This window comes from Ursus arctos, chromosome X, assembly GCF_023065955.2.
Source record: "Ursus arctos isolate Adak ecotype North America chromosome X, UrsArc2.0, whole genome shotgun sequence".
Lineage (NCBI taxonomy): Eukaryota > Metazoa > Chordata > Mammalia > Carnivora > Ursidae > Ursus > Ursus arctos.
The window spans coordinates 59,971,433-59,985,104 of record NC_079873.1 but is presented as its reverse complement, the minus strand read 5'-3'; the positions used below and the strand labels follow the sequence as shown (position 1 = coordinate 59,985,104).

General features: G+C 36.7%; 1 protein-coding gene across 5 annotated transcripts in view; it reads left to right on the top strand.

The window, feature by feature from the left end:
* ABCB7 (ATP binding cassette subfamily B member 7) overlaps nt 1–13,672 on the top strand; it is a 217,620-nt gene that overhangs the window by 66,647 nt on the left and 137,301 nt on the right. Inside the window, exon 1 of one of the 5 annotated variants that reach the window (XM_057312604.1) lies at nt 8,977–9,096. The exons of the other annotated variants lie outside the window; for them this stretch is intronic. The gene's annotated coding sequence lies outside the window, so the exon portion shown is untranslated. Of the gene's footprint in view, nt 1–8,976; nt 9,097–13,672 lie in introns of those variants that run through there. 5 annotated transcript variants of the gene reach the window in all.

The following is a 13,672-nucleotide window of genomic DNA, read 5'->3' as shown; positions in this document are numbered from 1 at the left end:
TGCTAGCTTCATGGAATGAGATAGGAAGTATTCACTCCATTTCATTTTTTTTTATAAGAGTTTGAGAAAAGTAAAAGTTATTTTTTTAAGTACTTGTAGAGGTCACCAGTGAAGCCATATGCTCTAGGACTTTTTTATTGGGAATTTGCATTACTGATTCAGTGTCTTTGTTATGGGTCTGTTCAGATTTTCTATTTCTTCTTGAAGTAACTTGTGTTTATTATTATTATTATTGTAAGAGGAATTTGTTCTTATTATCTGTCTTATTTGTTGACATATAAGGTCAATAATGTTCCTTTCATTTTCGATTTTAATTGTGTGAATCTTTTTCTTTTTTTCATTCTTTCTTTCTTTGTCATTCTAACTAAAAGTTTGTCATTCTAACTAAAAGTTTGCCAATTTTGTTGATGTTTTCAGAGAATGAACTTCTAAAAATTTTTACTTAGTTAACATACAGTGCAATATTGGTTTCTGGAGTAGAAATCAGAGTTTCATCACTTACATTCAACACCCAGTGCACGTCACAACAATTGCCCTACTTAATCCTTCACCCATCCATCCCATTCCCCCACCAACCTCACTCCATCAACCCTTAGTTTGTTCTCTATCATTAATAGTCTCTTATAGTCATTGGGGAGGGTATGTGTTGTAATGAACACTGGGTATTATATAAGACGGAGGAATCACAGACTGTACCGCTGAAACAAATAATACATTATATGTTAATTAATTGAACTTAAATTAAAAAAAAAAAAGGTTTAAATAAGTAAAAAAAAAAGAGTCTCTTATGGTTTTTTCCCTTTCTCCCTCTCTGCTTCCCATATGTTTATCTGTTTTCTTTCTTAGATTTCACATATAAGTGAGATCACATGGTATTTGTTTTTCTCTGGCTTATTTCACTTAGCATAATACATTCTGGCTCCATCTATGTAGTTGCAAACAGCAAGATTTGATTTTTTTGATGTCTAGAGTAATATTCCATTGTGTGTGTGTGTGTGTGTGTGTGTGTGTATATATATATATGGCACAACTTCTTTATTCATCAGTTGATGGACATTGGGGCTCTCTCCATAGTTTGGCTATTGTTGATAATGCTAATATAAACAATGGGTTGCATGTATATCTTTGAATCTGTATTTTTGTATCCTTTGGGTAAATACCTAGTAGTGCAATTGCTAGATCATATGGTAGTTCTATTTTTAACTTTTTGAGGAACCTTCACACTGTTTTCCAGAGTGGCTGCACCAGTTTGCATTCTTACCAGCAGTGTAAGAGGGTTCCCCTTTCTCTGCATCCTTGCCAACACCTGTTGTTTCTTGTGTTGTTAAGTTCAGGCATATGACAGGTTGTGAGGTGATATCCTATTGTAATTTTGATTTGTATTTCTCTAATAATGAGTGATGTTGAGCACCTTTTCATGTGTCTGTTGGCCATTTGGATGTCTTCTTTGGAAAAATTTTTATTCATGTCATCTGCCCATAAGATTATTTGTTTTTTGGGTGTTGAGTTTGATAGGTTCTTTATAGATTTTGGGTACCAACCCTTTATCAGATATGTCATTTGCAAATATCTTCTCCCATCGCAAAAGTTGGCTTTTATTTTTGTTGATTGCTTCCTTTGCTGTGCAGAAGCTTTTTATCTTGATGAAGTCCCTTGTTTTTGTTTCCCTTGCCTTTGGCGGAATGTCTAATAAGAAGTTGCTAAGGCTGAGGTCAAAGAGATTGCTGCCTGTGTTCCTTAGGATTTTGATGGTTCCTTGTCTTATATTTAGGTCTTTCATCCATTTTTAATTTATTTTTGTGTATGGTGTAACAGTGGTCGAGTTTCGTTCTTCTGCTTATTGCTGTCCAGTTTTCTTAACACCGTTTGTTGAAGACGCTGTCTTTTTTCCATTGGATAGTCTTTCCTGATTTATCAAAGATAAGTTGACCATGTGGGTGTGGTTCCAATTCTGGGTTCTCTGTTCTGTTCCATTGATGTGTGTGTTTACTTTTTGTTTTTTAAAGATTTTATTTATTTATTTGACGTAGAGAGAGAGCGAGCCAGCGAGAGAGGGAACACAAGCAGGGGGAGTGGGAGAGGAAGAAGCAGGCTCCCAGCAGAGCAGGGAGCCCGACGTGGGGCTCTATCCCAGGACCCTGGGATCACGCCCTGAGCCGAAGGCAGACAAGCTTAACGACTGAGGCACCCAGGCGCCCCTGATGTATGTGTTTACTTTTATGCCACTACTATACTGTCTCAGTGATTATGGCTTTGTAATATATCTTGAAATCCAGAATCGTGATGCCTCAGTTTTGGGTTTTTTTCAGGATTGCTTTGGCTGTTCGGGGTCTTTTGTGATTCCATACAAATTTTAGAATTGTTCGTTCTAGCTCTGTGCAAAATACTGGTGGTATTTTGATAGGGATTGCATTAAATGTGTGGATCACATTGGGTAGTGTAGATATTTTAACAATATATGTTCTTCTAATCTATGAGCATGGAATGCTGTTGCATTTTTTTGGTGTCCTCTTCAATTTCTTTTATAAGTGTTTTATAGTGTTTAGGTTTATTCCTAGGTATCTTACTGTTTTTGGTACAGTTGTAAATGGGATCAATTCTTGATTTCTCTTTCTGCTGCTTCATTGGTGTAGAAAAATGCAACAGATTTCTGCACATTAATTTATATACTGCAACTTTGCTGAATTCATGTATTAGTTGTAGCAATTTTTTGGAGTCTTTTAGGTTTTCTACATAGAGTATCATGTTATCTGCAAATAGTGTAAGTTCGACTTCTTCCTTGCCATTTTCGATGCCTTTATTTCTTTGTGTTGTCTGATTGCTGATCCTAAGACTTCTAGTAGTATGTTAAGTAGTAATGGTGAGAGTGGGCATAGCTGTCTTGTTCCTGACTGTAGGGGAAAGGCTCTCAGTTTTTCCCCAATTAGGATGATATTAGCTGTGTGTCTTCCATATATGGCATTTATGGTGTTGAGGTATGTTCCATATATCCATCCCCTTGTTGAGGATCTGTGTATTTAAGGTCTTTTCCAAATTTTTTCTCTCTGTTTGACTTCAGGTTTCACAGTGTTGAGGTCTATAAATATGCATGATATGATATCAGTCTTTTTGTACTTGTTGAAGGCTGATTTGTGAACCGGTATGTGATCCATTCTGGAGAATGTTCCACATGCATTCAAAAAGAATGTGTACTGTGCTGCTTTAGAATGAAATGTTCTGAATTTATCTGTTAAGTCCGTCTGGTCTAGTGTGTCATTTAATGCCATTGTTTCTTTGTTGATTTTCTGTTTGCATGATGTGTCTATTGCTGTAAGTGTTAAAGTCCCCTACTATTATTGTATTATCAATGAGTTCCTTTATGTTTATTATTCATTGATTTATATATTTGGGTACTACCGAGTTAGGTGTATAGATATTTATAGTTGTTAGATCATCTTGACGTATAGACTCCTTAATTATGATATAATGCTCTTCTTCATCTCTTGTTGCAGTCTTTGTTTTAAAATCTAGTTTCACTGATATATGGATGTCTACTCCAGCTTTCTTTTGACGTTCATTTGCATGATAGATGGTTCTCCATTCACTCACTTTCAATGTTCATATGCTTTAGGCCTAAAATGAGTATCTTGTAAAGGAAGCATATAGATATTTTTTCTATATATTCTGATACCTTTGTCTTTTGATTGGAGCATTTAGTCTGTTTACATTCAGAGTGATTATGGAAAGATAAGAATTTAGTGTCATTGGGGGCGCCTGGGTGGCTTAGTCTTTAGGCGTCTGCCTTTGGCTCAGGGCGTGATCCCAGCATTCTGGGATCGAGCCCCGCATTGGGCTCCTCCGCTGGGAGCTGCTTCTTCCTCTCCCACTCCCCCTGCTTGTGTTCCCTCTCTCTCTAGCTGTCCCTCTCTGTCAAATAAATACAAATCTTTAAAAAAAAAATAATTTAGTGTCATTGTGTTAGCTGTAGAGTTGGTGTTTCTGATGATGTTCTCTGGTCCTTTCTAGTCTTTCTTGCTTTTGTTCTTTTTCCCCACTCACAGAATCCCCCTCAGTATTTCTTGCAGGGATGATTTAGTGGTCACAGACTTCTTTAATTTTTGTTTGGGAAACTCTTTATCTCTCCTTCTACTCTGAATGACAGCCTTGCTGGATAAGGAATTCTTTGTTGCATATTTTTCCCATTCAGCAATTTGAACATGTCTTTCTATTCTCTTTTGGCCTGCAAAGTTTCTGTGGTGAGATCTGCTGTGAATCTGATCTGTCTTCCCTTATAGGTTAAGGGTTTTTTTTTTTCCTTGCTGCTTTTGGAATTCTTTACTTGTCTGTGTATTTTATGAATTTGGCTAAGATATGCCTTGGTGATTGTTGATTTTTGTTTAATTTAATGAGAGTTCTCTGTGCTTTTTGGATTTTGATGGCTGTATCCTTCCCCAGATTAGGGGAATTTTCAGCTACAATTTCCTCGAATAAACCTTCTGCCCCTTTTCCTCTCTCTCCATCTTCTGGGTCTCCTATGATACAGATATTATTCTGTTTTAGTAAGTCGTTGAGGTCCCTAAGTCTCCCTTTGTGATACGTTACCATTGTTTCCCTCTTCTTTTCAGCTTCATTATTTTCCATAATTTTATCTTCTATATCACTGATTTCTCTGCTTCGTCCATTCTCATTTTTGTGGCCTCCATTTGGGCTTGCATCTCGGTTATAGCAATTTCAATTTCAGCCTGACTTGATTTTAGTTCTCTGCAGTAAGGGAGTCTCTATGCTTTTCTCAAGCCCAGCTAGTATCCATATAATTGTTTTAAATTCTATTTCAGACATCTTACTTATATCTTCATTGATTAAATCTCTGGCTGTTCTTTGTTTTGGGGTGAATTCCTTTATCATGTCATTTTGAAGGAAAAAATAATAAAACAACAAAAATAAAAATAATCAAAAATTTATAAAATAAGGTAAAATAGAATACATGAAGGAAGCTAGATTCCTAGGTGTGTTTTGGTCTGCTTGTTCTGCGAAGCTTGTTACAAAAAAGGTGGAAAGAAAGAGAAGAAAAAGAAACAAAGAGAAACAAAAAATTAAAATAAAAAAATATGTAAAATAAAACAAAATAATAAAGAACGTTTTTGTGTTTAAAGGAAACAAAACAAAAACAGACAAAAAAAAAAAAAAAGAAAAAGGAACAAAAAACCCAGAGGAAACAAGATCCTGTTTCCCCTGGAGCTGAAGCTTTGCAGGACTCTATACTCAGCAAACTTGGTATGGGTGAGGGGATTATGCTGGTTTTTTGGGGGAGGGACCTGTTGCTCTGATTCTCAGGTGGAATTCTTCTAGTAGAGGTGTGCCTGCATGGGAGGGGGTGGGCTAGGTATAGTGGCCTGTTACCTACTTGGCGCTGTTTAGCTCATTGAGGTGTGGATCAAGCTGGTGGGTGCGGGGAGAAAATGGTTTTGCAGCGTTGTCTTGTCTCTACAGTGGGGAAATGGGCACCACCCCTCTTTAATGAGCCCTGAGACATGCAAACAGTGACCCCTCCTGCGTTCCTGGTTTTTGTCAGATCTCCACCTTATCTGTGTTGGAGCTGTCCGCCTGCTAAATGGCACTGCACTCCTGTTTTTTCTCAAATGGGACTTTCAAAATCCCACGCTTTAGAGACCCCTGAGGTGCAGATCTGTACTGATCCTGTGGGAGAGGGTTTCCCTGCGTTGTGGCCAGTGCTGGCTTGTAGCAGAAGACAGTGGGATGGTGCGGCAGTTCAGAGTCATGGTGAATTGCAACACAGCCAGCGGCAGTTTTTGTAGACCCCAGCCAGTGTCTTTTTTCCTATACTGGTGGGCAGGGCAGCTCAGTGTCACCCACAGGGTCCTTTGCCTTTGCCCACAGAGAGGGCATATCCTCACTCCCAAATGCCCTCAAGCTGTTTCCAGTGCTGGCTTGTCCCAGAAGACCGTTGCAAGACCATGCAGCCCTTCGATGTTTATGGAAATGGCAACACACAGCCTGCACCTGGGTTTGTAGTCCTCAGCTGGAGTCTTTGTTCCTGTACCAGTGGGCGGGGCAGTTGGATGTCCCCACAGGGTCTTTTGCCCACAGAGATGCCATATTACTTCTCCCAAATATATTGCAAGCAGGGGAACTGCTTCTCCTCACGTGGCTCTGGGGATCCGCAGGGTGCTTGCTACTGGGGCTCAGCTCTGCTCCCCCATTGGAGCACCACTCAGCTCCCCAGGTGAGAACCTGGGTATGTCACAAACTTTTGAAACCTCAGAATATGCGCTTTGCTGTTTATAGAAAACTAGCAGTATTGTAGCCTTCTCCTTTCCCCCCCACCACTTGTTTTGAACAATAGTTGTCCTGTGTAGTCCCCTGCACGAGTTTTCATTTTTTTTTTCTCCCACACTTTTTCTCTCTCTCTCCTTCTTTCTTGTTACTCTGTCTTAGCTCAGGGCTCCCTCACCTGGGGAGCTCCCACCATTCTTTTCTCCCATGTATCAACTCTCCACAGTGCCACCTTCAACAGGTGGTTTTCTGGTTTGTAGAAGTGCAGCATTGTTCTTTAAGACTTCCGAATGATTTCTTGGGTGTTCAGAATGATTTGATATTTATCTAGCTGTGTTCGAGTGAGGAGTCAGTCTTATGGTCACCCTGTTCCGCCATCTTACCTCCTGCCAAAGGATGAACTTTTGCTTTCCTTGCTGTCTTGTTCTTTTTTTCTTTCTTTCATATATCTCCCCTTGTATATTTATTGTTTCCCTTCTTCTAGTGTCTTTGAATTTAGTTTACTCTTCTTTTTCAACTTAAGATGTAAAGTTAGGTTGTTTATTGGAAATATGTCTTTGTTTTTAATGTGGGCTCTTAGTGCTATAACTTTCCCTCTGAGCACTGCTTTCATTGCATCCCATATGTTCTGATATGTTGGTTTCTTTTTAAAATTTGGGTAATTTTTTATAGTTAGATATAACATTTTTCACTTTCACCTTTTTGAAGTGCACAGCTCTGTAGATTTAAGTGTATTCATATTGTTGTGCAATGATCACTATCATCCATCTCCACAACTTTTTCATCCTTCCCAATTGATATTCTGTACCCATTAAATGCTAATTAATTCTCTTCCCTTTTTCCTGCCTCTGGCAACCACCATTCAACTTTCTGTCTCTATAAATTTGATTATTCTAGGTACTTCATATAAGTGGAATCATAAAATATTTATATTGTCTTTTTGTGATTAGTATTTTCACTTAGAATAGTGTTATCAGGGTTCATCCATGTTGTAGTATGTGTCAGAATTTCCGTCCTTTTTAAGGCTGTATAGTATTCCATTTTATGCATTTACTACATTTTGTTTATCCATTCATCTGTCAGTGGACACCTGAGTTACTTTTACCTTTTGGGTATTGTGAATAATTTGAATGTGAATGTACAAGTATCTGAGTTCCTGCTTTGAATTATTTTGGTTATATACCCAAAAGTGGAACAGCTAGATCATATGGTAATCCTATTTTTAATTTTTTGAGGAACTGCTGTTGTGTTTTCCACATTAACTACACCATTTACATTCTCACCAGTAAAGCACAAGAGTTGCAGTTTCTTATTATCCTTGCCAACACTGGTTATTTTCTGTTTGGGTTTTTTCGTTTTTTGTTTTTCTGTGTTTTTTTTTTTTAATCATAGCCATCCTAAAGAGTATGAAGTGGTACCTCATTGTGATTTTGATCTGCAGTCTTCTCATGATTAGTAATGTTGAACATCTCTTCATATGGTTATTGCCCATTTTTATATCTTCTTTGAGGAAATGTCTATTGAAATCTTCCAGTTTTTGAGCTTTTCTTTGTTGTTGCCTAGTATAGGAGTTCTTTATATATTGTGACTATCAATGCTTATCAGATATGTGATTTGTAAATATTCTCTCCCATTCTATGGATTGCCTTTTACTCTGTTGACAGTATCCTTTTGTATACAGGTTTTTAATTTTGATGAAATCTACATTGTCTCTTTTTCCTTTGTTGCCTGTGCATTTGGTGTCACATTTAGGAAATCATTGCTAAATCCAATGTGATGAAACCTCCATTATAATTTCTTCCAAGAGTTTTATAATTTTAGCTGCTATATTTAGGTCTTTGGTCCATTTGAGTTAATTTTTGTATTTCGTGTTAGATAAGGGTACAGCTTCATTTCTTGCATGTGGACATTTGCTTTTGCCATCATAATTTGTTGAAGAGACTGTCCTTTCCCCATTGAATGGTCTTGAGACTATCATTAAAGATCATTTGACTCTAGATACATAGTTTTATTTCTGGGCTCTCTTCTGTTCCATTGGTCTACGTGTTTATTTTTATGATAGGTCCAACCATACTATTTTGGTTATTGCAGCTTTGTAATATATTTTGAAATCAGGAAATATGATGCTTCCAGCCTTGTTCTTTTTGCTCAAGATTGCCTTGACTCTTCAGGGCCTTTCGTGGTTCCTTATCAATTTTAGGATTTTATTCTATGAAAAATGCCTTTGGAATTTTAATAGGGATTGCATTGACTCTATAGAAGGTTTTGGGTGGTATGGACATTTTAACAATATTTCTGAACTATGAACATGTTGTCTTTCCATTCATGTCTTCTTTAACTTTTTTGTCAATATTTTATAATTTTTAGTAAGTCTTCTACATGTTTAGATCAGTTTATACCTATTTTAATTTTTTTGTTCCTATTGTGAATGAGATTGTTTTCTTATTTAACTACTTGGATAGTTTGTTCTTTGTGTATGGAAACATGACTGATTATTGTGTATTGATTTTGTATCTTGGAACTGTACAGAATTTGTTTATTCTATGGTATTTTTGTTGACCCTTTAGGGTTTTCTACATATATGATCCTGTCATCTGTAAACAAAGATAATTTTATTTCTTACTTTCTGATTTGGTTGCCTAATATTATTTCTTTTTCTTGTTTAATTGCTCTGGCTAGGACTTCCAGTACTATGTTGAGAAGAAGTGGCCAGAGTGGGCATCCTTTCCTTGTATTGGATCTTAAAGGGAAAGCTTTCAGTTTTTCTCCATTGAGTATGATGTTAGCTGTGAGCTTTTCATATATGGCCTTTATTATGTTGAGGTAAGTTTCTACTATGTTTATTTTGTTGAGAAGTTTTAATTGTGAGTAGTTGCTGAACTTTGTTAAATGTTTTGTCTGCTTCTACTAAGATGATCATTCTTTTTCCTTCATTTGGTTAATGTGGTGTATCACATTGATTGATGTACTTTTACTGAACCATCCTTGTACCCCAGGGATAAACCCCATTTGGTCATGGTGTATGATCCTTTTAATGTGCTGCTGAATTTGGTTTACTAGTATTTTATTGAGGATTTTTTACATCTACATTCGTCAGGAATATTGGCCTATAGTTTTATTTTCTTGTAGTGTCTTTGGTTTTGGTATCAGTATGATGCTGGCCTCATAGAATAGTTTTGGAAATACTGCTTCATCTAGTTTTTGGAAGAGTTTAAGGATTGGTATGAATTCTTTGAATGTTTGTTAGTTTATCCTTGTAGCCATCTTGTCTTGGGCTTTTCTTTGTGGGAGGTTTTTGATTACTGATTCTCTCTCTTTATTTGTCATTGGTCTGTAGAGTCTATTTTCTTTTTGACTCAGTATTGGTATTTTGTATGTTTCTTGGAATTTATCCATTTTTTCTAGGCTTTTGTTTCCTGACATAGAGTTCACAATAGTCTCTTATGTTCCTTTTTATTTGTGAAGGAAATGTAGTATTGTCTATTTTTCTTATTTTATTTATTTGAGTCTTCTTTCCCCTTAGTCTAGCTAAGGGATTTTTATTTTGTTTTCAAAAAATTAACTCTTAGTTTGTTTCATTTATGCTCTAGTCTTTATGATTTCTTTTTTCCACTGTCTTCACGTTTGGTTTGTTCTTCTTTATCTACCTTGAGGTGAAAAGTAAGTTGTTTGAGACTTAGTTCAGGCTGCTCTAATAAAATGTCATAGATTGGTGGCTAATAAACACCAGTAATTTATTTTTCACAATTCTGAAGGCTGGAAGGTCCAAGATCAAGGTGTCAGGAGATTCAGTGTCTGTTGAGGGCCCACCTTCAGGTTCATAGATGGCTGTCTTCTTCCTTATGTGGTAGAATAGCCTAAGGATCTCTCTTAGATCTCTTTCATGTGGGAACTAATCCCGTTAATGAGTCTGTACTTTCAGGACCTAATCATCTTTCAAAGGCCCTACCTGCAATATACCATTGCATTTGGATTAGGTTTTCTTTTTAAGATTTTATTTATTTATTTATTTGACAGAGAGCACAAACAGAGGGAACAGCAGGCAGAGGGAGAGGGAGAAGCAGCCTGCCCACTAGCAGGGAGTCCAGTCCCAGGACCCTGGGATCATGAGCCGAGCCGAAGGCAGACGCTTAACCAACTGAGCCACCCAGGCCCCTTTGATTAGGTTTTCACATTAATTTGGTTGGGGGCACAAAAATGCACTCTGTTGCAGAGATCTTTCTTCTTTTTTAATGTAAGCACTCAACACTATGAAGTTGCATCTACTACTACGGTAGCATCCCATAAATTTTGGTATGTTGTGTTTTCCTGTTTGTCTCAAGATAATTTTCTTAAAGATTTATTTATTTGTGGTGGGGGCAAGTGTGCACGTGATTGGGGGGTGGGGCAGAGGGAGAGAATCTTCGAGTAGACTCCCCTCTGAGCGCAGAGCTGGACAAGGGGCTCCATCTCCTGACCCATGAGATTATGACCTCAGCCAAAACCAAGAGTTGGATGCTTAACTGACTGAGCCACCCAGGTGCCCCTGCCTCAACATACTTTTTATTTTTACCCCTCTTTCCTTCCTTCCTTCCCCTCCCCCTCCTTTTCTTTTCTTTCCTTTTTCTCTTTTCTCTCTTCTCTTTCTCTTTACTTTCTTTCTTTCTTTCTTTCTTTCTTTCTTTCTTTCTTTCTTTCTTTCTTTGTAATTGACACTCTTTTATTAGTTTTAGGTGTACAACAGAGAAATCAGCAAGTTTATACATTATGCTCTGTTCATCACAAGTATAGTTACCATCTGTCACAATACATTGATATTATAGTTACCATCTGTCACAATACATTGATAATACAATATCCTTGAGTGTATTCCTTATGCTGTGTCTTTTATTCTCATGACTTATGTATGCATTCCATAACTGGAAGTCTGTATCTCCCACTTCTCTTTATCCATTTTGCCCAACACTCCCACCCCTATCCCCTCTGGAAACCATCAATTTATTCTCTGTATTTATAGGTTTGATTCTGATTTTGTTTATTTGTTGTTCTTTTTTGATTCTACTTAAGAGTGAAATCAAACGGTATTCATCTTTCTCAGTCTGACTTACTTTACATAGCGTAATACCTTTCTGGGTTCATCCATGTTGTCTCATATGGCACAATGTCATCCTTTTTTATGGCCATGTAATATTCTGGGGTGTGTGTGTACACCACATTTTCCTTATCCACTTGTCTATTGGTGAGCACTTAGGTTGCTTCTATATCTTGGCTAATATAAATAAAGCTGCCATAAACATAGGAGTGTATTAATCTTTTCAGATTAATGTTTTTATTTTCATTGGGTAAATGCCCAGTAGTGGAATTACTGGATCATATGGTATATATTGTTTTAATTCTTTGACAAACCTCCATACTGTGTTCCACCATGGCTGTACCAATTCACATTTCCACCAACAGTGTATGACAGTTCCTTTTTCTCCACATCCTCACCAGCACTTATTTCTTCTATTTTTGATTTTAGCCATTCCAGTACATGTGGGGTGATACCTCATTGTGGTTTTGATTAGCATTTCTGTTATGATTAATGATATTGAGTACCTTTTCATGTACCTATTAGCCATTTGTGTGTCTTCTCTGGAGAAATGTCTGTTTACTTACTCTGCCCATTTTGAAATTGCAGCATTTGTTATTTTGCTACTGAATTATATGAGTTCCATATATATATATATATATTTTTTTTTTTTTAGATGTCAACCCCTTATGAGTTACATGGTTTGCAAATAATTTCTCCCATTCCATAGGTTGCATTTTCGCTATGTTGATTGTTTCCTTTGATGTGCAGAAGTTTTGGAGTTTGATGTACTCTCGTTTATGTATTTTTACTTTTCTTGCCTGTGCTTTTGATGTCATATCCAAGAAAATGTTGCCAAATCCAATGTCATAATGTTTTCCTCTTGAAGTCTTAAACAGATTTAGGTAAGATATTAGATATCTTATATTTAGGTATTTAATCTATTTTGAGTTGATTTTTGTGTATGGTATTATGTGAGAGTACTGCTTTAGTTTTTTGCATGTAAATATTCAGTTTACCCTTACCATTTGTTTAAGAGACTGTACTTTCCCATTGTGTGGTCTTAGCACTCTTACAGAAGACCATTTTAACGTATGGGCAACATTATATTTCTGGGCTCTCTATTTTATTCTTTTTTTTTTTGAAGATTTTATTTATTTATTTGACAGAGATAGAGACAGCCAGCGAGAGAGGGAACACAAGCAGGGGGAGTGGGAGAGGAAGAAGCAGGCTCATAGCGGAGGAGCCTGATATGGGGCTCGATCCCATAACGCTGGGATCATGCCCTGAGCCGAAGGCAGACGCTTAACGACTGCGCCACCCAGGCGCCCCTCTCTATTTTGTTCATTTGATTATAATGCCAGTCCCAACTATTTTGATTACTGTTGCATTGTGACATATTTTGAAATCCTTAAGTGTGAGGCCTCCAACTTTTTCCCCTCAGGATTGTTGTGGCTTTTCAGGGACTCTTGAGTTTCCATATGAATTTTTGGACTTTTCTTCTGTTTCTGCAAAAAAATGACATAGATTTTGTTTGGGATTGCATTGATTGTATAAATTGCTATGGGTATATTATATGAGTGTTTTAACAGTATTGAATCTTCTAATCCATGAATGTAGGATAGCTTACCATTTATTTGTGTCTTCTTTCTTTTGGTAATATTTTATAGTTTTTAGAGTAGAAGTCTTGACTCCTTGGTTAAGTTTTTTCCTAATTACTGTACTACTTTTGATACTATTGTAAATGGGATTGTTTTTATAACCTTCATTTTTTTATAGAGACACATCTACTTTTTCCTTTTGATTTTGCATTCTGCAACTTTGCTGAATTCTTTTATTAAAGTTAACAGTTTATTTCAGGAATCTTTAGGGTTTTCTTATATAAGATTATGTCATAGGTGAATAGAGATAATTTTGCTTCTTACCCATTTTGGATGCCCTTCCTTCTTTTCTCCCCACCCCCCCCCTTTTTTTGGTCTAATTACTGTGGCTAGGATGTCCAGTACCATGTTGACTAAAAATGGTGAAAGTGAATGCCTTGTCTTACTCTGGATCTTAAAAAATTCTTTCAGGCTTTCCCTGTTAACGTATGATATTAACTGTGCTTTTTTTAATTTATGAACTTTATTATGTGGAGGTGGTTTCCCTCTCTTCCTAGAATTTTCAGTGTTTTCATCATGAGAGGTTGTTGAATATTATCAAATGCTTTTTCTGTGTCAAATGATATGATAATGTGGTTTTAATCATTCATTCCATTAATGTGGTGTATTGTATATTAAATAGTTTAATTTTTAGGTGTTGAACTATCATTGTCAAGAATGAGTACCTAACATGGTCATGGTGTATACT